The sequence below is a fragment of the Erinaceus europaeus genome, unplaced genomic scaffold, assembly GCF_950295315.1.
Source record: "Erinaceus europaeus unplaced genomic scaffold, mEriEur2.1 scaffold_502, whole genome shotgun sequence".
NCBI lineage: Eukaryota > Metazoa > Chordata > Mammalia > Eulipotyphla > Erinaceidae > Erinaceus > Erinaceus europaeus.
In genome coordinates, this window is record NW_026648211.1 from 17,558 (window position 1) to 42,308 (window position 24,751).

Below are 24,751 nucleotides of genomic sequence, written 5' to 3' on the forward strand. Positions count from 1 at the left end.
GGGACTATGGTAGCAGAACCCCAACCTCCACACTACAGGGTGTTGAGTTCAGAGCTAGTGTGGCAAATGATGAGTGACAACACGTGAAGAAGACACTGACCAAACCAGCCTCTGCTGCCACTGCTGTCTGCCTGAGACCCTTGCTCTCTTCTTGTTCACATGCTGCCCTCCTCATCAGAATTATAAAATGGCCCATAGGTGGAACTTAAGAAAAAAGGACAGTGAGGGAAAACATGGTGTAACTTGGACTGTGTGTGGTGTACTGAACCAAAGCAAAGGACTCTGGGGAAGGAGGAAAAGGGATGGGAGGAAGGGACGTTGGGGCCCTGGTGTGCAATGGGGGAGATTATTCTATGTTGGTGGAGCAAGTGTCTCCTAGACACCTAGATCTATCACGGGAAGATGAGGGGTTATACCTATGTGTTATAGAGTGTACAATAAGCCACTAACCCCCAATAAAATACATAATGATGTATATCAATAAAATTTCAAGTTCATTCTGCAAATGAGCCTCAAGGCATTTCTACATATTTATAAAGAAATTATACCTCACACACACACTCACAGACAAGGCCAGTGGTATTGACACCGGGAAAATAAAAGCTGGCTCTGTGCTTCTGCCAGAGCAAGACCATGACTAGACCCTGACACTACCCCTGAGTAGTCTCCCTCCTGTCCCAAAGCCTAGAAAGTTATTCATCTCCATGGTCTTCTGACTGATGAAGTGGGTGTTTAAAGACTGCAGTATGTTTGCACAATGAAGGCGTTAGTGAAGAAAAGTTTAGTATTTATATTGTTAAATAAGCACACAGGTTACTATAGAAAAATATTCAACTAAAGAAATAGGATTGAAAGAAAATACATCACATTTAATAATAAAATAATACTCAAGTTGATTAATGAGCTAAATTTAAATAAATATTAAATCGAATCACATAGTGTGACTCATAGTAGGAAAGTAAAAACCAAAGAATAAGAATAAAGCTTGATAAAAAGTGATGCCTTCAAAATAGAATTTTCATTACATCTAAAACAAAATGTAAAGACAAACTGTATAAAACAGTCAATATTATTAATAAGAATCTAGTAGATGTCAACCAGATAGAAAACAGCCATGCATACAGGTGAGAGGGCTGAGCATCATAACCCCTATGATGAGAGATGACTTCTCAAGACACTATGAGCAGTGTTCATTCAGGGGAGCAATCTGCAGTTTGAACCTATGAGCACTTGGCAGGTGGGATCCCCAGGCTTGAACCCAGGTCCCTGAGTATGATAACATATTCCATCTACCAGGAGTGCAACTGTTCAGCCCATGAGGCTGGGGACTATAGAGAAGAATCTGTTGGTTCAGTTTTCCTGGAGGTGAGTTCAGTTCACTTGAGTGAGGCTCCTTTCAGAATGTAAAGAACAGTTAACTTCTGTGATCTGCTAATCACTTTGTCCAAGCCTCCTCTACTTATGAACATTGCTGAAATTTCTGTTTGTTGCCAACAGTACAGGTTTATAGTCACCCCTTACCACCTCGGCTTCTGTGATTGGAACTTGTGTTTCCAGGGGAAAAAATGTTTGTTTATGCATTAGAGTTATCATGGGGACTCAGTGCCTGCAAGATGACTGCACTGCTCCTGGTATCTGATTTTTCTTTTTCTTTGATAGAGGGTGAGGAACAGAGAGGAGAGGCACTTACAGCAATGCTTCACTACCTGTGAAACTTCCTCCTGCAGATGGGGTTCAGAGGTTTGAGCCCTGGTCTTTGCACGTGATAATGTGTGTTCTATCAGGTGTGTCACTGTCTGGCCCTTGGAAGATGTGTTTTAGAAGCTGCTGAAAGTAGACCACCCACTCAATTCTCCCTCCCAGGGCCCCTGCCCAAGAAAAGATAAGGAAAGTTTGCAAGGGAGATGATTGTTACGGTTAGTACCTATAGTTCCTGATAGTAAATGCACATTTGCAAACCTGCAAAACACACATGCACATGCACACGTACATGCACACACACACACACACACATTCTCTCTCTCTCTCCATCACATTTCCCACCCTAAACATACACCCATTCTTCTAGAGTCCGCATGGGGCATTCTCAAAGATAGAGAGTATTAGAAAATTTAAGAACATTAAAATCATCACAAGCATCTTCTCAGACCTGCATTTAACAACAAACAGAAAATTAGCAAAGGTCTCAAAATATGGAAACTCAAAAGTACACTACTTAAAAACTACTGGGTCTGTAAACCAGTAATTCCCCAATATAGAAATTTAAAAAATAATAATAAACTACTGGGTCAGAGATAAGTAAGGCAGAAATTAAAATGTTTCTAGAGTCAAATGAGGGTGAAGACATGAGCTATCAAGGTATCTGGGACACAGCTAAGGCAGTACTAAGAGGGGAATTCACAGCAATATAGACAGATATTATGAAACAAGAAAGGATTTAGAGAAAGAAGAAAAAAAGAATCCTATGCAACCAGAAGGACTTTAACTAAACTTAGAGCAGAAATAAATAACATCAAAGATAACAGAACCATACAAAAGATAAATGAAGTTAAATGGTGATTTTTCTAAAGCTAAACAAAATTGTCAAACCATTGGCCTGACTCACTAAAATAAAGGTGGTGGGGGAGTAGACTCAAATAAAAAGAGCTGAAAATGTGCATTTGGGCTTCTGGAGGTGTGGCTATGGACTAAGTAGATTCACTTTGCTTTTCCAAATCAACTTAGAAAAAACAATGATAATCTCCTGGAAACTCAACAAAATACAACCAGGATTCCTTTGGAAACTCACCACACCACAGTTGAGTATAGACAATTATGTCTCATGGATATAAAGGGGGTGATGGAGAGATTCACAGAACAAAAATCTGTACTCAGGTATGGCTGGAGCCAAATTGGGGGATTAGCAGCTGAGGTACACCACTTCCTGGTTCAAGTTAAAGCATCAACAACTATTGAAAGAAATAAAGGGAGGAAAAAATAATGAAAAGAAAGAAAGAGAGAGAGAAAGAAAGACAGGAAGGAAGAAAAGAAAGGAGAAAAGAGAGAGAAAATCACCTAAGCCATAGAGAAGTACTGACACCTGTGCCTCTTAGGTGGAAAAAAAAGTGTGAGGGGGAGATTCCCAGCACTAAGGGATGGCTGGTGCCAAATTGGGAGATTAACAGCTGAGGTGCACTACTTCCAGGTCCAAGTTAAAGTAACAGAAACTGTTAAAAAACAAAAAACAAACAAACAAAAAACACCTAAAACTCACCAATTAACATCTGTGACCTATTAAGGTTCCAAAGTTGTTACCCTGTAGAGTTTGGAACAGCACCATGGAGACCCTTATGTTGACATCAGAAACACTAAAGTGGCCTGGTAACTCAGGGGAAAAGAAATCCAAACAGGACTGCAGGGCCTAAAGGACACTCTGGGTGCAGTTTAGGTTGAGATAAAAGGCCTGGACAATAGCTTAGTCAAATAGAGGGGGAAAAATAATAACACTGGAAGACACAGCCACCACACTCTGTAAAACTTTTGGAGAGGAAAGGTTTAGAGAAAATGAAGCACTTCACTATGAAATAGCAGATGCAGTCAGAAAGATGAACATCAAAGTTATTAGCATACCTGAGGACGAAGAGAAGGAGAGAGGACTACAGAAGATATTCAAAGAAATTACAACAGAATTTTCCATACTGAACAATTTTCAAAATGTGGGAATTTAAGATGGTGAACACATACTTAAATATTTGAATCCAACGTTACACACACAACAAGACACATTTTGTTTGCCTAAGACCAGAGACAATGAAAAACTATTTCAGGCTTCGAGGAGAAGGAAGAGAGTCACATACAAAAGAAGAACTGCCAGGCTTTCATCAGACTTATCATCACAAACCCTAGAGGCAAAGACTTTGTAAGTCCTTGATCAGGTGTTTGCTTTCCCTTTTATATACCTTGTTAGGCCAAAGGAGAGTTTATCCTGTGTCACCAGCCCAGTTTAGCGTCTTTGATATTAGTATAGGGTCTTCATAGTGTTGTTTTAGCATGGGGCATGGGGAGGCTACAGCCCAGCATTGTATAAAAGGGCCTGTGGCCTGAGTGTCCACATCCACTCTCCTGAGCAGCTGAGGAACCCTGTGCCACCTGTACCTGGTGAGTATCCTGGGCTCAGGATCATGGCTTCCTGGGATGGGGCTACACCAGACAGGAGGGCAGGAGGGGCAGGACTCAGAGCCGGAGTCAGACTAGGACATGGATGGAGCAAAGTACCTGGAGAAAGAGGGTGGGAGGGGAGGAGGAGACCTGGATCAACTGGGAAGGTCTGAGTGCTCTATGCCAGGGGTTCAAGATGGTCTTTTCAGTTGCTGGTGTGCTGTTTTGCCTGTAACAATAGAGTGAGCCACAGATTGATCTGAAGTGAGGAATGTCATGGGGATGTGACTTGGGAAATAAAGTTCTTACCAAGTGTAGAAAGAACATACTAAGAGTGTTGATACTTAAAAGAAGAGGTTATCAGAGCCATCTTAGATATACTTATACTCCAACAAGAGACTTACAGTGAACATTCTGGGGCTACACTGGAGAAATTAAAACCTGAGATTTGGGAGCCTGAAGGGTGAGTCCCGGGAGGCAGAGGAGCACAAGGACAGAGTTTTGGCTGTTATCAGGAAGCTGGGAAGTGCACTGGGATATGGTCATCAAGCCCAGTATGCAAGGAATTCATCCCTGCAGGGTTTATACTGCGATGAAGGGACACATTGACTCCAAGGTCTATTGAAGTTGGTATTTATATTTTGAACACCAAAATGTTTTAGAGGGGGTCAGGCATTGGTGCACCGGGTTAGGTGCACATAGTAAAAAAGCACAGGCATCCCCAGAAGGATCCTAGTTCTAGCCCCAGGCTCCCTCTCTGCAGGGGGCTGAGGAGCCTCACAAGCTGTGAAGCAGGTCTGCAGGTGTCTCTCTTTACTTCTCTCCCTCTCTGTCTCCCCCTCCTCTCTCAATTTGTCTTTGTCCTATCCAGTAAAATGAAAAAAAGTTTTAGAATCATGTAAGAAAACAATTCTGCTTTATCCTTTGAGATATTTTCATCTCTTAGGTGGTTCTTATCTGGGACATTTTGAAGATTATTTTTTAAAAAGAAATATTTATTTCTGAATAGGGACAGAGAAAAAATGAGAGGGGAGGGAGACAGGGAGAGAGACAGTGACACCTGCAGCTCTGCTCCACCACTTGTGAAGCTTTCCCCCTGCAGGTGGGAACCAGGGGCTTAAACCTGGGTCCTTATACTCTGTAATGTGTGTGCTTAACCAGGTGCTCCACAGCCTGGCCCCTGAAGATTCTTAATGGAACAGTAGAATGAATTTTGGCTTTTTTAAAAATAACTTATTTCTTTATTGGGGAATTAATGCTTTACATTCAACAGTAAATACAATAGTTTGTACATGCATAACATTCCCCAGATTCCCATTTAACAATACAACCCCCTACTATGTCATTCATCATCTTTCATGGACCTGTATTCTCCCCACCAACCCACCCACCCCAGAGTCTTTTACTTTGGTGTAATACTCCAATTCCATTTCAGGTTCGACTTGTGAATTTTGGCACAGAGTTAATTTCTGTCTGACATTTAGGGAATGTAAATGATAACCCTTTCTTTACATACGGTAGATAATGTTGCTTGACAACTTTAAATGAAGTTAAGAATGGGACTGCATCTGGAAAACCAATGAGAAGTACTGAAAGATCAGAAATGATTTCCTTGTATGATCTGAAAACATTCAAGATTCAGGGGTAAAAATGCTGCTAAAGGTCAGGAAAGGGCAGGGTCTCGTGTGCTTGGTCTCAGTCTGTCTTCTCTCCTCAGATCCTGAAGGCCACCCACCAGCATATCCTGCCAGAAGAGCCAGCAACAGTGCCAGCCCCCTCCCAAGTCTATCCCCAAGTGCCCTGCCAAGTGTCAGACACCCAAGTGTTCCCCTAAGTGTCCCCCCAAGTGTCCCCCAGTGTTCTCCTGCTGCAGCTCTGGGGGTGGAGGCTGCATCCTGAGCCACCACAGGCCCCGCAGGTCCCACCGCCACAGGCAGAGCTCTGGCTGCTGCAGCCATTCCTCAGGGGGCTCTAGCAGCTGTGGAGGGGGGAGCACTCAGTCCTCTGGAGGCTGCTGCTGAAGGACACTCCTGAAAAGGAGTGCTATCTTGTGAGATAAAAGGTCCAGCACTTCATCTTCTTCATGGCCCTGTCTGATGATGGAGAGATTCCAGCAAGAACTGAGCTCTGTCTTAGAAAATACCTCTTCCTGCTGTCCAGAATTTTATAGTTTCTTAAGTCCAGTTGCTGGTTGTTCTAGAAATACTAACCATCTGTCCATGTGAATGGTGAAGCAGGGCTACAAGTGCCTATCTTTCTCTCTCTTTACTCCTCCCCCCTCAATTTCTGTCTTATCAGGTAAATAAACGAAACAAACAGACACAATATCAGCAGAGGCCTCACAGTCTTAGTTAAGCCCAAGTCTTCAGGACCAGCAGCACTGCTGACCCAGCATCTCCACACAACTCAGGATTTTGGCAGTTTGGGTGTTGTCTGTGTGGACTGAGGCAGAGGCAGGAACCATATGGCATCTCAGCTCCATCATCCGGGACTGAGGACCTGGAGTGATAAGTAGACCTGACACTGAGCCCAGGAACCCAGGTCTGGATAACCATTACTCACTTCTTGAGCCTAGATTCAGTGGTCATACCAGGTTACACCGGAGCAGAGAGACCTCAGGACTGGGTCTCTGAGAATGGGCTACTGGAAGGATAACTAAGTCTTCAGGAATTTATGATGCTCAATTTAGTTTTATTTATTTTTAAACCATTTTCTGGATGGAACCTAGGGTCTCACAAATATAAGGCCTGTACTTATACTGCTAAGTATTCTTCCCAGTCTAGAAATATTTATATTATGTCAGAATTTATAAGTGTGTGAGAAGGGTGAAGGAAAAAAGTTACTATGGTCCAAGAGATGGTGCAGTGGAAGGACACTGGACTCTCAAGCATAAGGTTCTAAAGTTTAATCCCTGGCAGCACATGTTCTTTCTCTCTCTCCTCCTGTCATCTCATTAATAAATAAATTAATTAAATATTTTAATGATTTAAAAAAGGAAAATCATTAAATGTCCACCTTGGAGGGGCCAGGTGGTAAAGCACTCAGTTGAATATACACATTACCAAGTACGAAGACCAAAGACCTGGATTCAGGCCCCTGACCCCCATCTGCAGAAGTGAAGGTTCAGGAGTGGTAAAGTAGTGCTGCAGGTCTGTCTCTTCCTCTCTCCCTGTATATATTCCCCTTTTCTCTCAATTTCTCTCTTCCCTACCAAATAAACGAAAGGAAAAAAAGGTACCAAGCCCCAGTGCTAACACTGTTGACATATATACCTTACGCACAGCTAGCACTAAGTTATGAAGCTTTAGACAAATAAGATCAACCCTGGTCTGTCAGGAACTTCTTTTTTTAATGTTTTTTTGCAACATTTATTTATTTGTTTGTTTATTCCCTTCTGTTGCCCTTGTTGTTTTATTGTTATAGTTCTTTATGTCATTGTTGTTGAATAGGACAGAGAGAAATGGAGAGAGGAGGGGAAGACAGAGGGGGGGGAGAGAAAGCTAGACACCTTCAGATCTGCTTCACTGCTTGCGAAGTGACTCCCCTGCAGGTGGGGGGCCTGGGGATAGAACCAGGATTCTTATGCCGGTCCTTGCTTTGCGCCATGTGCACTTAACCCGTTGCGCCGCTACCACCTGAATCCCTATCAGGGACTTCTTTTAATCTTATTTGCAGAAGAAGCCACTTGAAGGATGGAAGTACAGATGGAATTTGATGGCGCATCCCTCAGGAACCAAGGTCATGGACAGGTGCCGGCAGGGCATCCTAGTGCACAATCTCGTTCTTCCCCAAGCTTTCCCAAGGATGTGCTGAGGCAAAGCTCCAAGTCATATTTCACCACATCTAGATGTAGGCTTCTGGCCTAGACCCAGAATATAGTTAGGTGCTGCAATAGGGGTGTTGGTTGGGGTGTCCTTGGGCTATCTTGCCCCTTCCCAGCTCAAGGCAGGGAGGTAGTGTGGTCTATGGGGTACCATGGACTCTCCAAGCCCAAGGGGGTGGGGTGAGGGGACCCCTGTGCTCCCAAGAAGAGGGGGCAACCCCACACTTCCCACACATGCATAAGGGGTGGGATGGGGTGGGGGGGGCTCCATGCCTCTGAGGGAGGTGTGACCAAATGCTTCCTAGGCACTCAGGCTTTCCAGGCCCTAAGAATGGGGAATTCCTTTCTGGGGGGTTGGGGTTGGGGCAACACCTCTGCTCCCTAGGCCCCATGAAGTCTGTGTGTTGGGACCCCACACTTCCCAGGCCCAAAGTATGGAGAAAGACTAAGGGAAAAGAATTGAGAATTATATCTCCTTTCCCATCTTTGGCTAATGATTTCTTCCTTTTCTTTTCAATAAAGTTTTATTTTTTCTTTTCCTTACAAAAGTTGCATATCACTTTTGGACTCTGTTTCACTCTATCTTCCCAATTCTAACAGTTTCATGTCATCCTTCAGAAGTAAATGGACTGCTTAGTCACAGACAGACAAGAAAAAGCTGTGTGAATTTTTCCATAATCCCATTCAGAGACCACATTACTATCTGGGAGGTAGAAATGGGGACTTTAGTTTCATTGTAGGGGGAGGAGGAAAACAAGTTCTGGGAGCTGACATTTTATGAATGTGAGATGTGGGGACAAGGCCACCTCCACCCCACCCCTAGCTACAGGAGGGAATAGTGAGTGAAATCCTTGTCTCACCCTCATGACTAAACACCTCCCTTCCTTTTTATTTTAATTTTATTAGTGACTTACTATTGATGTACAAAATTATAAGATAATAATTCTGCACTGGTCCTACCACCAGAGTTCTGTATCCCCTATTTCCTATCTCCCTTGGAAGCTACTGTAGTTCTTGCAAGGTTGCAGATACGGGTTGACTATTTCTCTATTTGTCTATATTCATATACGTTTGACCATTTTGTGTCCTTCCTTTATTCCTCTTCTCTCTCTGGGTCCTGATGGAGTTAGAGATCAGAGATCTCTGGTCATCTTTCCCTATCATTTCTCCCCCAGTGGGAATATGAACCACAGTGTGTTTTGGAGTGCAAAAGGTGGGAGTTCTGGATTCTGTCATTGCTCTCCACTGGACATGGGCTGAGCATTGGTAGGTTGATCCATATCCCCATCCTGTTTCTATGTTTCCCTAGTAGGGTAAAGCTCTGGAAAGGTGAGGTTTTGGAACACCTTGGTGAGGTTGTCAGTCCAGGTAAGTCAGGATGGCAAAATAGTAGCATCTGCAACTTGGTGTCTGAAAGGTGGTAACATAGAAAGCAGGACAAATTGATTAGTGAATAGCAACCAAAACATAGGAGTAGAACACACGAGAATAGAGATCTTAGGGTGGAAATAATCTAGGAATTCTATTTTAGGTTTGTTTCTAGTGGCCTATGGTCTGCAGTAAATAAAAAGCTTGCACCTTCTTCTCTAAGCAGATGAGCTCACTGGACAGTCATTGCCCTGAGCTTTTGCAATACTGACTTTACAGAATACAGTCTGACTGGTACTGGTGGCCAGAAGGAGTGACTAGTGTACCTTTACTTCAGGACATAATATCCCACCAGGTTAACTGTAAATGGAGCACTTGTAAGTGAAGAGCTGGTTAGATCAGTTCCACTTCCACCTGTAAGGCCATAGACTTTGCACATGTTTAGTAAAAGTCTGGCCTTAGTTTAGCACTTTTGGTAATGAAGTCCTGCTGATTCACAAGGACAGGTTCGGGTTCCAGGGAGATGCTGCTAGAGGATAGAATATAGTCAGAGCAGAGAAAGAAGGGGAGACTGTTTCTAAGATTTAACTGAAGAACATGAAAGAGCAGGGGTCTCATGTGTAACTTCTCATGCTTGTCTTCTCTCCTCAGCTCCTGAGCACCACCCACTAGCATGTCCTGCCAGCAGAGCCAGCAGCAGTGCCAGCCCCCTCCCAAGTGCACCCCAAGTGCCCTCCCAAACATCAGGCCCCCAAGAGTCCCCCAAGTGTCTTGCTGCAGCTCTGGGGGTGAGGCTGCTGCCTGAGCCACCACAGGCCCTGCAGAGCTCTGGCTGCTGTAGCTATTCCTCAGGGCTCCTGCTCCTGTGGAGGAGGGAGCACTTAGTTCTCTGGAGGCTGCTGCTGAAGTCATGCCTCTCATTTACTGAACTCCCTAATGCTTATCAGGTCTAGGCAGGATCTTGAGATCCTAATATTTCTGTGTTAAGAGGCACACTGTGCTCTGGCGCCCAGACTCACCTTCTCTTTCTAACTGTAGCTATTGTTCCTCCTTGTTTCTGTGTCTGGTTTGTATGCCCTGTAACTCAGACCTCTATGTCTCTTTTGTGATATTGATATTTGATATGTTTGTGAACTTGATGTAGAGTGATTTACTCTTCTATTTTTGGAGCTTTTTTCTCCCTAATTATTTCTGTGCTCTGTTGATGACTACTGAATTATAATATAGTGGCAACAGGCTTGAGAGTCAAAAGTTTGTGTTTGTATATATATTCTTATTCCTTTATTTTTTTGTTGTCCTTTTTAAACAAAATCTTCAGTCAGTATTGATTTTGCACATTACTCCTTCATGTCTAATCTCCTGTACTAAAACAAATCTTCAGGCAGAGTCAGGAAATAAACAAGAATCACTTTCTTGCCAAGGCTCCTCCTCATTCCTTGTTCTACCTTCCCTAGTCTCCTCCTAGTCAGACTTTATCTGACTCTTGCTTCAGTTTAACTTGACTTGTACACATGCATACATAGGAAAGAACCTTATTTTAAATGAGTCCTATTGCTGCATAATATATAAACAATAAAGTCTACTAAGTTTTAAAATCCAATTCAGTGATTCTTAAATATACTGAGTCATTGAACTGCAAATGCCAAAAGAACTTTCAAAATACAGTAGCAGGGGTGTGTGTGTGGGTGGGTGTCACAGAACTTTGGGTATGCTGTGAAACTGTACCCCTGAAATCTTATAACTTTGTAGACCACTATCAAATTTCTCATGAAAAATGAGGGAGAAAAGAAATAAATCATAATGATGGAAATGCAATTAGCAGTGAGTTATTATTCAGAGAAATATTTAAGAATGTGAAATTGGTCATATTTTGTTATTGGTTCATAAACTGAGGTAATATTTCTGGTGACTCATTCAATTAGACCCTTGGACATGGGCGCCTTTCTACACATGCCACCTCCCCCCCTTTCCTTCTTTAATTAAAAGTCATGGATTACTGTGTTAACTTTAAAATTCCAACAAACATTGCTCAGCTTTTCCCCTCTTACTGCTCTAAAGTGCCTGCAATTGACCTCTGGAAAAATGTACATTGTGAAGCTTATGATCAAATAGTCTGTCAGTAAAAATGTAACTATGGATTATCTTGCTCTGTGCTTGGGTTAATGGATACCCCAAACCTTCCTCCCGAGTTATGACATATATATATGTCATATATATATATATATATATACTTTTCCTTTCAATAAATGAACAGCCCTCCAAGGCTTTTCTGAGGGCTGACTGAGTGTTTGTCTCCCTTCATACTTACTTCTCCCTCTGAAGCCTGAACTATCCCCTACCACAGTTGGGGTGGGGGGGGCTCTCTGACCTTCCATCACCCAAAGGCCAGTAAGGTGGGGAACCCAGAGTGAGCTGCCCCGCATTCTCTTTCTATCTTATTTCATTTCACATAATACCCTCAAGTTCCTTTCATTTTGTTGCAAATGGTAAAATTCCTTTTTTTTTTTTATAAAAGCAATTGAATTCTTGATGTACTTGTGGTTACTAATAGTTTCTTAATGTAGTCTAGGGTTTTCTTCGTATATTATTATCTCTTCTGTATATAATGATAATTCCACTTCTTGTCAAATCTTTATTTAATTTGTTTGTTTCTTGTTGTCTAATTCGTTTTCATAAATTTTCTGATTCTGAGCTAACACAAACTAGTGAGTGAACAATCTTGCCTTGCTGCTAATCTTCAGGAAAGTTATCATTTTTGACCACTGTGTATGACTTACTTGTAGGTTTACAGTGTACAGCTTAATCTGTGGGTATGATCCTTCTAGTCTCAGTTTTTTAAAGTTGTTTTATCACAAGTGGGTCCTGGATTTGTCTATCTGTGTGTTTCTGTTTGTCATTATCACCAGCATTTCACCAATACAAGTCACTTTTAAAAATTTTATTTATTTATTTACTTTTTCCCCTTTTGTTGCCCTTGTTGTTACTGTCGTTGTTACTGGATAGGACAGAAAGAAATTGAGAGAGGTGGAGAAGACAGAGGGGGAGAGAAAGATAAACAGCTGCAGACCTGCTTTACCACCTGTGAAGCAAATACCCTGCAGGTGGGGAGTCGGGGGCTCCAACTGGGATCCTTATGCTGCTCCTTGCACTTCATGCTATGCGTGCTTAACCGGCTGTGCAACCACCCATCACTTGCAAGTCGCTTTTTGATTGTTTTTTTTTTTCAGAAAGAAATAAAAAAGAGAGAGAGAAAAGGAAAGGCTCCTACGGTGCCATGAGGGTCAGGCTATCACCTGGGTTACATACGTGTGCAGGCTTATTATCCAGGTGAGTTATCTACCTGGCTCAGGCACTGTGTTTTATCAAACACTTTCTGTGCATCAGTTGACAGTATTATGATATTAGTCCTCACTTCTATTGATATGATGTATTACATTAATTGATTTATCTATATTGAGCCATCCTTGCACCCCTAGGATAAATCACATTTGACTATAGTGTATGCTCCTTTCAGTATGCTGAATTTGAAAAGCAACAAAAAGTTGTTCAGTCTAGTAATTCCCTTGGCAGTATGCCCTGTTTAGAGAAATGGTGAAATCCTGGCAGTGTGAAAGTGTTGGGAAACAGAGACTTGTGGATACAGTCTTTTACAGTCCCCAACAAGTTTCATAAAGTGGGCCTTGGAGCGAAGACAAACCCTTATTGAGAGAGTAGAATCCTAGTCTTCCTGATTTTGCCACCTTGTGTAGAAACAAATGTCCTTGTTTCAGACTTTTCTCATCTCTATTAAAGCACACACAATATATGGCACCTAGGGAACTGTGCTAGCTCTATTAGGGGGAGGTGACCAGGGGTACTTAATTGCCATGTAAGAAGGGTATGTGTAACCAGTTACTCCCTTCTGAATACTGGGAGAGACCTGGTGTACATTGTCAAAATTCTGTCTCTTCTATATGTGAATATAATGTTATCCCGTACGAGACTTATATGTGTTATATTCTTGGTAGCTCAGATACTGGAATGCAGTGGACATAAATGATTATTGCTCTCCATGGGACTGGCATATTGCTTGACAAAATGAAGAAGAAAACAAGAACAGTGATGAAAAGAAACACTCAGACTTTTTTCTAATCAATATGTTTATATTGACCTTATATAAATACAATGTGTAAATTAGTTCTTCTTGAAATAGATGCAAAGTCATGCAATTAAATACTAGTCTTCAGAACACAGCAATTCATACAAGTCAGGGCAATGACAGTTTGGGTGTCACCCTGTGTGGAGGCAGATGCAGGGACCAGATAGTATCTCAGTTCCGTCATCCTGGGCACCAGAAGTTGAGCCCCACCCAGCAGAGCAAGCCCAGGAATCCAGAGCCTGAACACTACATTTCCTAGTAGCCTGAATGTGATATCAAAAGTCGTGCCATGTGATGCAACAGTGGATCTCTCAGAACCATGTGGCCACATACCTCAGAGAACCTGAGTATGGCCTCCTGGAAGAATGACTAAGTCACGATGAGTAGCTTTATATAAACTGTACCATCAATGGTAATAGTAGTAATAACATTTTTCAAAGCGTTAACTGTTAACTACTCACTCTATGTATAGCTGCAGGGGCTAAATTTACTGAAGGCACATAAATAAAATTTCTGAGTCCAAGTGTCAAGGAAACATAATATAATTTGTGTGATATGTCATTTGAAAGATACAAGAGAAAATGGGTGGGGACTTGGCAATGGTGTACCGATTCAGCACACATGCTATAATATGCAAAAACCCAGGTTCAAGTTCAAGCCCCCAGTCCCCACTTGCAGGGGTGAAGTTTCATGAGTGGTGAAACAGTGATGCAGGTGTCTCTTTCATTCTCCCTTTCTATCTTCCTTTCTTCTCTCAATTTCTTGTGGTCCTATCAAACAAAAGAAAAGGGGGAAATGGTCTTCAGGAGCAATGGAGTGTTCATGTGCGCACTGAGCCCCAGAAATACCCCTGGCAGCAAAATAAAGATGTGTTTAGAGCACTGTCTTAGCAGGACTCACCATATACAGACAGAGGCACAAAGCACAGACACATTCTAGATCAGTTTCAGATTGTTTCTGACGATGGGAATATAAAAGAGAAAGAACATGAGCTTATATTTTCCAGTAGGATTTTTGAAGCTCCTCTTGGGGAGTCGGGCTGTAGCGCAGTGGGTTAAGCGCAGGTGGCGCAAAGCACAAGGACTGGCATGGGGATCCCGGTTCGAACCCCGGCTCCCCACCTGCAGGGGAGTCGCTTTACAGGCGGTGAAGCAGGTCTGCAGGTGTCTATCTTTCTCTCCCCCTCTCTGTCTTCCCCTCCTCTCTCTGTTTCTCTCTGTCCTATCCAACAACAACGACAACAACAATAATAATAATAACAACAACAATAAAGCAACAAGGGCAACAAAAAGGGAATAAATAAATTAAATTTAAAAAATTTTTTTAAAAAAGGATTTTTGAAGCTCCTCTTACAGAATGTGGCCATGAATTGGATTGTCAATAGTTTGGAATTAACTACTTATAGGCATGGGAAGATTTTACATATGTTTCATAAAGGAGCAGAATAAAGAGGCCCTTTTGTCCTGGGCTTCTGTCCCTTAAATGAGACACAGCCTGGGCATGGGAGGCCTCACCTCCTGCCTTCCATGTGACCCAGTAATTCTTCTCCTAGGGATATACCCCAAGGACTCCATAACACCCAACCCAAAAGATATGTGTACACCCATGTTCATAGCAGCACAATTTGTAATAAATAAAATCTGGAAGCAACCTAGGTGCCCAACAACAGATGAGTGGCTGATAAAGCTGTGGTATATTTACACAATGAAATATTATGCAGCTACTAAGAGCAATGAACCCAAGTTCTCTGACCCTTCTTGGATAGAGCTAGTAGAAATTATGTTAAATGAGCTAAAATGAGCTAAGTCAGAAAGACAGACGAGTATGGGATGATCCCACTCATAAACAGAAGCTGAGAAAGAAGAAGAGAAAGAGAAGTTCAAAGCAGAGTCTGACTGAGTTTGGAGTAGTAAAAAAAAGTAAAAATCTCTGCGTGGAGGTTGAGGGTGGATGTTCAGCTTCATGGGGGGGGGGCAGGCATTTGGTGGTGGGAATGGTGTTAATATACATTCTTATTAACTTATAGTCTCACAAACCACTATTCAATTTATATGAGAGGGGGAAAATGGACTGAATGTCTCAAACTTTTTGATGCATATGCCATAGCTCTAAGTATATGTTCCTTCAATCTAAGCACTTAAGACTTCAAATTGGCAATCAGATGAATTTTAACAGCAGTATCAAATTGTTAATGCTTTTCTAATAGTGACTGGTTATTTGAAATATAAAATATTAAATCTCCTAAAAGCTTAGACAGGGGGAACAGAAACAATAAGAAAATAACAATAATAAAAATAAAAAATAATATTACCATAGAAATTAGATAAAAAATTTATCAAAGTCTCTGGATGTAAGTTTATATTTAGGGTACAAATTATAATCAATATGTCAGTAATGACATAGTGATAATTGAATTCTATAATAATCTGCTGATGACAAAAAATGTGTGTATTTTGTAAACTGTAAATATTGAAATATTCTCAAATTTTCTCTTGGAAGTTATTGATTCAAAAAAATAAATATGGTAACTATGTAAAGAAGACATCCAGAAAATACCATCTACCCAGAGTCAAAGTTCTATGAATGGAACTGGACACATCATCAGAAACTAGGACATAAGTTTCTAAGAGAGACATGGTATCACTCTGAGATATCTACATAAAAGTGTATTACTGAATCTAGTCAGGAAGAAAAATCAAATAAATCCGTACTTAGGTACAGTGTACAAAAACACTTAAAAATATTAAGGTCAGGTCAGAGAGATATCACCATGGTTACACAAAAGGTTTATACCTAAGGCTCAGAGGTCCTAGGTTCAATCACCATAAGCCAGAGCTGAGCAGTTAAAAATAATATATAACACTGGAGAGATAGAAGAATGGTTCTGCAAAAGACTCTCACTCCTGAGGCTCTGAGGTCCCAAATTCAATACTCTGTAAGCAAGAGCTGAGCAATGCTGTGGTGGATCTCTTTCAATAAAGTAAATACATAACACATTTTTAAAAGAAAAGATGTAAATATATAATGCTTAATGGTAATGCAAAATGTGTTAAGGTAATTAAAGACAAAAACATTGAAGGACTGTCACCAGTAGAAAGAGACAAAAGAGTCAAGGCAGGTGAACACACCCTTGGGCCTTGGGTTGGATCATGATCAATGAAATATTTTCATCAGCATTAACCAATGGAGAGAAAGAATTGTTTGAGAAGGCCGGGTGGTGGTAGACGAAGTTTTGCACACATATTTTCATGTCCCCACTCTACACCTGTAGGAGGGTATCCTTTTCTAGTGGTGAAGCAAGTCTGCAGGTATCTTTCTCTTTTGCTCTTTATCTCCCCCTCGCCTTTCAATTTCTCTCTGCCCTATCAAAAAGAAAACTAGAAAAAAAAAAAAATCAGCCACCAGGAGCAGCTGATTCATAGTGCTAGCACCAAGCCTCACTGATAACCCTGGTGGCAAAAAAAAAAAAAAAAAAAAAAAAGGTTTTAAGGATATTATTGAAGACTAATGGTAAATCTGAATATGGTCTGTAGATACCAGGACCTCAGGAGAGCCAGGACTTGTGGAAAGTCTAGGAGAAAAGTGTAGTGGGAACAAGAATCAAATGAGGTAAAAGAAAGTGCAGTTTCCAGTTTTATTATCTTCAATCAGGATGTGCAAGAAAATGAGCAACACATGGTCTGTTTGGGATTTTCAGGGCAGCCATGCATATGAACATCTGTAGAAGGAGGTCAGCAAAGGGTTTGGGGAAGTTGTTTGGGACACAGGAGTCTCCGGGTCAGAGTTTGTTTTCTTCTTTTTAAAAAAATATTTACTTATTTATTTATTTCCTTTTGTTGCCCTTGTTTTATTGTTGTTGTTCTTGATGCCATCATTGTTGGATAGGACAGAGAGAAATGGAGAGAGGAAGGGAAGACAGAGAGGGGAGAGAAAGATAGACACCTGCAGACCTGCTTCACTACCTGTGAAGTGACTCCCCTGCAGGTGGGAAGCCGGGGACTCGAACTGGGATCCTTATGCAGGTCCTAACGCTTTGTACCACGTGGGCTTAACCCACTGTGCTACCTCCCAAATGAGGTCACCAGGATAGGCAATGACTATCCTGGTGATCTCACTTGCCTAGACAAGAGGGTGCAGCTATCTCACTTCCTACAGACCTTGGACTTGAACTCTGGTCCCTGGTCTCAGTCCTGAGCTCAGGTTTCCACTCTTTCTTATCTCCTCAGCCCATGGAGTACAGGTGACTCCCATGCTCACTGATTGTCACTCATATGGGGTTTTCTACTTACTTTTTTTTTCTTTTTCAATTTCTTTATTTGGGGATTAATAGTATACAGTTGACAGTAAAATACAATAGTTTGTATTTCCCAGTTTTCTACATTATCATACATCCCCCACTAGGTCCTCCTCTGTCATCATGTTCCTGAATGCCCCACCCCAAGTTTCTACATTCGTAATGCAGGTTAATGTGCTCAGCCTGGAGTCCCTTGTCAGCACCTACCCCCTCTGTATTGAGATATAGGCTGTGCTTTCACAGGCCAGCATTCTTGAAAACTACCCTGTGGGGTGCTCTGACTCATTGCCCTTTTCCTGAGAGACTACTCTCCTGTTCATCAAATATCTAACCTCAGTGTTTCTGTCACCTGCCTTCTCTCCCCATGCCCCCTCTGCTTCAGACCCTTCCCTCCATCCTCCAAACCCACTGACCTCTCACCCCAAGATATTCCAAGCCTGCCTTCCTCCTCTGGTTTGAACTCTCTCCCTGGATGTTCACCTGGGCACAGGCTGCTCAGGGCTCAGCACCTCAGGCAGGAGTGGGTGCAGAGCACTAGCCATGGGCCCTTTTGTGCTGCCATGGGCTCTGCCCTATGTGAGCCAGGACCTGGTCAGGAGTGACCAGTCTCTACCCTGCCACCCCTACTCCTATGACAGGGGTGACTGATGTACTTTGCCTCCTCCCTGTATGGGTCTCAGGGCAACTGCTTCTACTAGGAAGTAGGGTGTTTAGTCAAGGTGGTGGAATAGACAAGAACTCCTCTTGCCATGGCCTCCTGCAGCTCTGGGGAGGATTACCTTGTCTTCACACCTTGGCATACACTCAGGGTTTGTTTTTCTCTTCCCCCTACAATGATAACTAAAGTTTCCATTTCTACCTTCCAGATAGCAATGTGGTCTCTGAATGGGATTTAGGGAATAGTTATGCTGACTTTTTCTGTTTCATCTATGTGGAAGTGCCACCTTCGAGTTTTTCAATTCTCAGTTTGTTTACTCCTATCTTATTTGTGTCATTTCCTCATGCTACCTTTTGCTCCATGAGTCTGGGATAAATGATTCAAGCCTGAATATTCCATACATGTCTCCCTTTGTTCTGTGACTCCTGCAAAGGGAAGGACTGTGTGGGAGACTTGGAGGGGGAGAGCTGACCTGAGTCAGCTTCTATTTGTGGGACATCTGATCACTCTCCAGACTGTGTCATCTTCCTGACCCCCCAACACAAACTTGAAATTGAGAGAATAATGAGAATTGTTTACAGATGCATAATAAAGCCTTAAGGTAGCACAAAACAAGATATATAAAATGTGCAATGATTATGATACACTGGACTTGTAAAACAAATCTCTCAAAACCTGACAAATAATGAGTGTGCTGATGTTTTAAGTGTACCGTTTCTTTTTTTAATTTAATTTTTATTGTCTTTATTTATTTATTGGATAGAGAAAGCCAGAAATAGAGAGAGAAGGGGGTAATAGAGAGGGAGAGAGACAGAGAGACACCTGCAAGCAATGCTTCACCACTCACAAAGTTTTCCCCCTGCAGGTAGGGACTGGGGACTTGAACCTTAAATGTACCATTTATTTTTCTTTTTCTTTTCCCTTTTCTTTCTTTCTTTTTTTTTTTTTCAGAAAAGGGTGGCATGTCTATATGTCTGTGACTAAACAGACCCTTTACTCTGGACGACCTTATTCCTCAGCACTAAGATGTAAAGATGTTAGAAATGGAAGAGAATGAGGAAATGCTCCAGCTCTGCTGCTTGTGAGCTTGAGGACTGTGTCTCTAGGTCATATCACAAGGGGGTGCTGCTCACAGAAGAAATGAAAGGAGGGAGAACAGACTCTGAGACAATATAGCTCTGCTATTTCAGGTGAGTAGGTGGCTATTGGAAGTACCCAGAACCCACAAAAGAGGGAATCCTAGAACAGGAGAGCTCAGCTTTTCATATAAAGGCGTTAATGTTCTGACATCCTAAGTCCCTCCCATGGGTACAGCCCTAAGCTTACATTCCTTTTCTATATCCCCACAGGGTTATTTTCAGGGACATTTACTAATTTAATTTTAATTATAATTAATGAATGGAGGAGTGTGCGTTCATAGAGTAAATGAACATGGAAACATTCACAGTGGTGGGACTTTAAAACATGAAACTTGGATAGAGCTTGAAGAAATCATGTTAAATTAGGTAAGTCAGAAAGAGAGGGGTGAATGTCAGATGATATCACGCATTGACAGAAGTTGAGAAGTGTCATGTTGCGACATGGAGAGAGAGAGAGAGAGAGAGGAGATCCGGAGCAGAAAGAGAAAACAATTCTTTATTCGCGCGGGCATCTCAGAGTTGGGTGAGAGCACAGTGGTTCGGGCCACATGGAGGTAGCAAAAATGGCTGCCTCATGCAGCAACCTTCCCTGCATCTAATCACCGAAGTGAAAAGTAGGCAAGAGAGAGAGGGGCAGAAGAAGAAGGGATTTATAGGGCAAAAACTGGGAGTGATGATCCAGGACAGGATTGGTTGGGAAGGGCACTTCGAGAATATTGTATTAACTCTCGTGGGAACTGGCATTAGCCTGAGGGGACAATATGGTGGAAGAGGCGCTCTGAGAATGTCTCAACTCTCACAGGAACTAGCACTAGCCTGAGGGGACATCTGCACAGCAGAGAAGTAAGAACAAATAGGGGAAACACAAAGTAGAACTTACACTGGGTTTGGTCCTTTACCAAGAGACAAAGACGAATCAAGAGGGAAGAACAAACAAAGACGTACACCTACAGCATAGCTTCACCTCTCATGAAGCTTCCCACATACAGGTGAAGGAGACTGGGAACTTAGGGTGCCCCTGGTTTTGCATTTCTAAGTCCCCTTGGAGCAACACTGGACTATGCACATGAGAGATTTTTGTGTGTTTGTTTGCTTTTGACATCAGTATTATCACTGGGACTCAGTACCTACATATGAACTCCACAGCTACCTCAATATCAAGTTTTATTTCTTCTGATAGAGGTTGAAAAATAAAAGGAGGTGAGACCAGTAAAGATTAGCAGAAATGTCTGTAGTATCGCTCTATTCCCAATGAAGCTTCTTTACTTTTATTAGGAACTGGGGACTCAAATCATGTTCCTTATGGATGGTAATATATGAACTCTACTGGACGCTTCCACTGCCCATTTTTATTAACAGAGGCCAACTCTTCTAGTTATCTTTAAATCATGATGAACTCTCCCCTGTATATATAAACTAGGAAAATACCTGCATCATTTTAGCTCTTTTATAGCACAACTCCTTTCCAGTTATTAACCAGAGGGATCTTATCAAAATTTTGTCCCTTCCTTTTATCTGCAGTGCTTAGTTAAGAAGGGAAGGACAAAGTCATGTACTTGGCAGGATGGTAACACACCTGGCTGAGCATACATGTTATAATGCACAAAGAACTGGGTTTGACTCCCCAGTCCTCACCTGCAGGGGGAAAACTTTGCTAGTGGTGAAGCACTGCTGCATGTGTCTCTTTTTCTCTCTCCCACTCTATCGCCCCCTTCCCTCTTGATTCTGTGCTGTCTTTATCCAATAAATAAAGATTTAAAAAGAGCCATGTACTTTTCTACTAGTTGATTGGCAGAAGATTTCTAATAGCTCCTGCTTTATAGTAAGGGAGATGGGGAAAGAACTTCAAGTTCTTCTTTTTGTTAACTGGAAAGTGGATCACTATTTCCCGTGTAAACCTAAGAGAAAACCGAGTGAGTTGGCAAGCAGTTATTTCCCCTTTTGTTATAGCAAAAAGGACAAAAAAAAAGTAGAAAGAATGACTGATTCTGAAATTAGAATTGTGAAAACTTCAATTAAAAAAATCTAAGAAATTCAGCTCAGGAGCTGTGTAACCTTCCTCCTGAAGCCTCAAAGAAACTAGGTTAGCTCACAGTGGAAGATTGTTGGCACCTGGCTCCAATCCTTTGTGACTCCAGTCAGCTAGCTGAGATCGCTATTGCTCTGGGTCCCTTCAATAAGTCACCATAATGATTAACACAAATGAAATTACTATGATTTGATTGAATGAGAAATTGGGAGAAAAACTTTAATTTCAGTGTTGATGTTACATTTCAGCCTGGAGAAAGGGCAAGTGCAGGAGGCATTGGGGTCTTTCTTCTATCCAGTTTGAAGCAGAGGTGTACTTAGAAGGTAAGGAAAGTGGGGCACAGAGGAGAGGAGGGAAGGGGATATGGGATGGGACACAGTCTTTTGGTGGTGGGAATGGTGTTTATGTACACTCTTATTAATTTGTAGTGATATAAATCACTGTTTAAGTAATATGAGAGGGAAAAAACTGAATGTCTCAAACTTTTTAAAGCACAGACTGAGTCTTTTTAATACATAGGCTAAGTCTTTGACATGTTGATCCTCTTAAAAGCTTAGTCCAGGGAGAAAAGAAGCAACTGGTGACATAGCTATATACAAATAATGTCAAAGGACATAAAATATGGGGATGGTGTGTATGATACAGCAAATCCTAACAAAGGGATTTTTCAAAGTTAACCCAATTGCCAAACAATGTGAATATAGCAATAACTATCTATTATCTTCTTGAACCCTAAGACAGCAGGAACCTCCTGCTTCCTCTATAGAGCTTATATTTACCCCAATCCTGGAACCTCTGGGGTGGGGCTCACTTTCCTGCATGCTTCTCTCAAGTCATACCAAATGATATTCCATCCACCGATCCCAACCTAATCGATGCAATGAGTACCACCTCAGCATACTTCACTTCAGACTGTCCAGAGACGGCAGGCATGGAATGCCAACCCTTCACCCTCATTACTCAGATGAGACTTTTCCTTTCATAGTGTTCTCTAATTCCATTCCAGGAGGTTCACTTACTAACAAAGACCCAAAACCTAGATATAGACCAGTTCCCGTAAGATAAAGCGTATTGCAAGGATATTGCAAGGTGCGTGTGTGTGTGTGTGTGTGTGTGTGTGTGTGTGTGTGTGTTGGGGATGGCTCATTTGGATAATGCATTACCTTGCCATGTGCACAACCCAGCTTCAAGCCTGAACCCCACCACATTGGGGCTGTGTTCTCTCACTCTCAAGACAAGACAGGACAGGGCAGGACAGGACAGGACAAGACAAAGCAAGACAAAACAAGGAAAGACAAGACAAGATAAGACAAGACAAGATAAGACAAGACAAGACAAGACAAGACAAGACAAGACAGTAGGAGAAAGCACTTAAATAAAAACTCAGATTCTGTTTTTGTTGTAGACATGTCCAGTGGGAGAAGTGAGAAAAGAAAGATACTAGGGTCAGGTCATTGAGGATTCAGATGGGGAACTTGTCAGCTTAGAGCTCCCCAATCCAGATGGGCTCTTGTCTTATGGGGATAGTGGAAGTCTAGCTAAGGTTACCTGTCCTGGTGGCAGATAACATACTTATGGAGAGACCAAACAGATAGGGGATCTAGGACATTGATGTTGAAGTTATGACTCCCTATGTTTAAGGGTCCCCAATATTCAATGATCATTTACCAGGTGGTCTCTCAGGAGGAGAACTGCTGAGAGTTAACTTAAAATTGTATTAGAGGGGGTCAGGTTGTGGTACATTATCATGTGCAAGGACCTGGGTTAGAGCCTTCACTCTCTACCTGCAGTAAAGCAAGTATATCAGCCCCCCCCCGTCTCTCTCTCTTTCCTCCTTCTTTCAGCCTCTCTCCTCTTAAATTCTCTATGTTCTATTAAATAATAAAATAGAGTAAAATAAATAACCAAAATGGCTATCAGAAGCAGTGGATTCATTGTGCAGGCACCACGTACTAGTGATACTCCTATAGGCTATTAACAAAATGTATTAGATCACTCCTTTGACATTGGGTGAATAAATTAAGGCAGAATGCAAAATTCCAGCATGCCTGGCCTCTGTGTAAGCATAAACATGGGCTTGCACAGATATGCTGCTAAGATGATAGAATATCAGCATGACTGTGTAAGCACCACTCCCTGTTTGTACAGATGCCAAAAATGAACCTCTCTATCTGACTTTGTAACTTCTTTTCTCAAAACCAAAATGGAATTATCTGTCTTTCACTAATCATTTTGAAACAGGAGAATTTGGAACAGGAGAATTTTCTCTGATTTTCACTGGCATGGCCTGCAGAGGGGTCTGCCCAGGGGTCTCTGATTTCATCTTTTTTTTTTTTGCCTATCTAATCTCAGAAAGAGATGCTCTAGGCATCCTTACTCACCCTGTGAGACCCTCTCTGAAAGTCCACAGATGATGAGTGACCCAGGATCTGATCCCAAGTTGCTATGGGAGTGGCCAGTCCTCATTCCAGATGCTAGAAGCAAGACCACACCCTAGTTCTGTGATGGTCCAGATACAGAGCTGTGAAGACCTAGTGTTGAGATGCATTTTCTAGGTATGGACATATGCTTCCATGCAATGTGACTCTCTCTCTCATAATAATTAGAACCCTATGGGAAATCATTGTGCCCACTCATTGTAGGAACCCCTTTGTTATTCTAGATCACGAGAAATACTAGCTACAGTCTTTAAGGTTGGGTTACATTAAGACTTACTGGAGGGACTTGGATCTTAAAAAAGAAAAAAAAAGTGTAATGAAAAGTGATCTTAGTATGTCTTGGAGCTACAGAAAAGTTGGTCCCCTTCTGTTGTATGCTTTACATTGGTTTGTTCTAGCTCTCCCCCTGCCAGGAAAATTGGTTTAGTCCTGCTAGTTTTCGCAGGCCCGCTTGTCCCTGCCCCAAGGAACCCCGAGAGAGTTCCAGAGTTCGAGAGTTGTTGGCCCCGCCGTGGGGGAAGGAGGCAGGAAAGTTCTGTTTGGTGATTAGTTTGGGTTAGTTTATGAATCGTTGTTCCTGAATAAAGAAATACAGCTTCCCTGCCCAGCCGTGTGTCCTCCAGTCTCTGTCTACCGCCGCGACGCTAGCCCGGCCTGCTGGAGCTCCGGATTTAAACAACACCCTTCTCTGAGCATATGACTTTACCAATGTGTCCCAGAACCTCAC

The 24,751-nt window shown here is 42.1% G+C and overlaps 1 long non-coding RNA gene across 1 annotated transcript; it reads left to right on the forward strand.

The window, feature by feature from the left end:
* The first annotated feature begins 4,036 nt into the window (after positions 1–4,036).
* Positions 4,037–10,144, forward strand: LOC132536678 (uncharacterized). Its single transcript, XR_009548164.1, has 3 exons — positions 4,037–4,137; positions 9,136–9,226; positions 9,980–10,144. It is a non-coding gene; the product is annotated as an uncharacterized LOC132536678 (long non-coding RNA).
* The last annotated feature ends 14,607 nt before the right edge of the window (positions 10,145–24,751 follow it).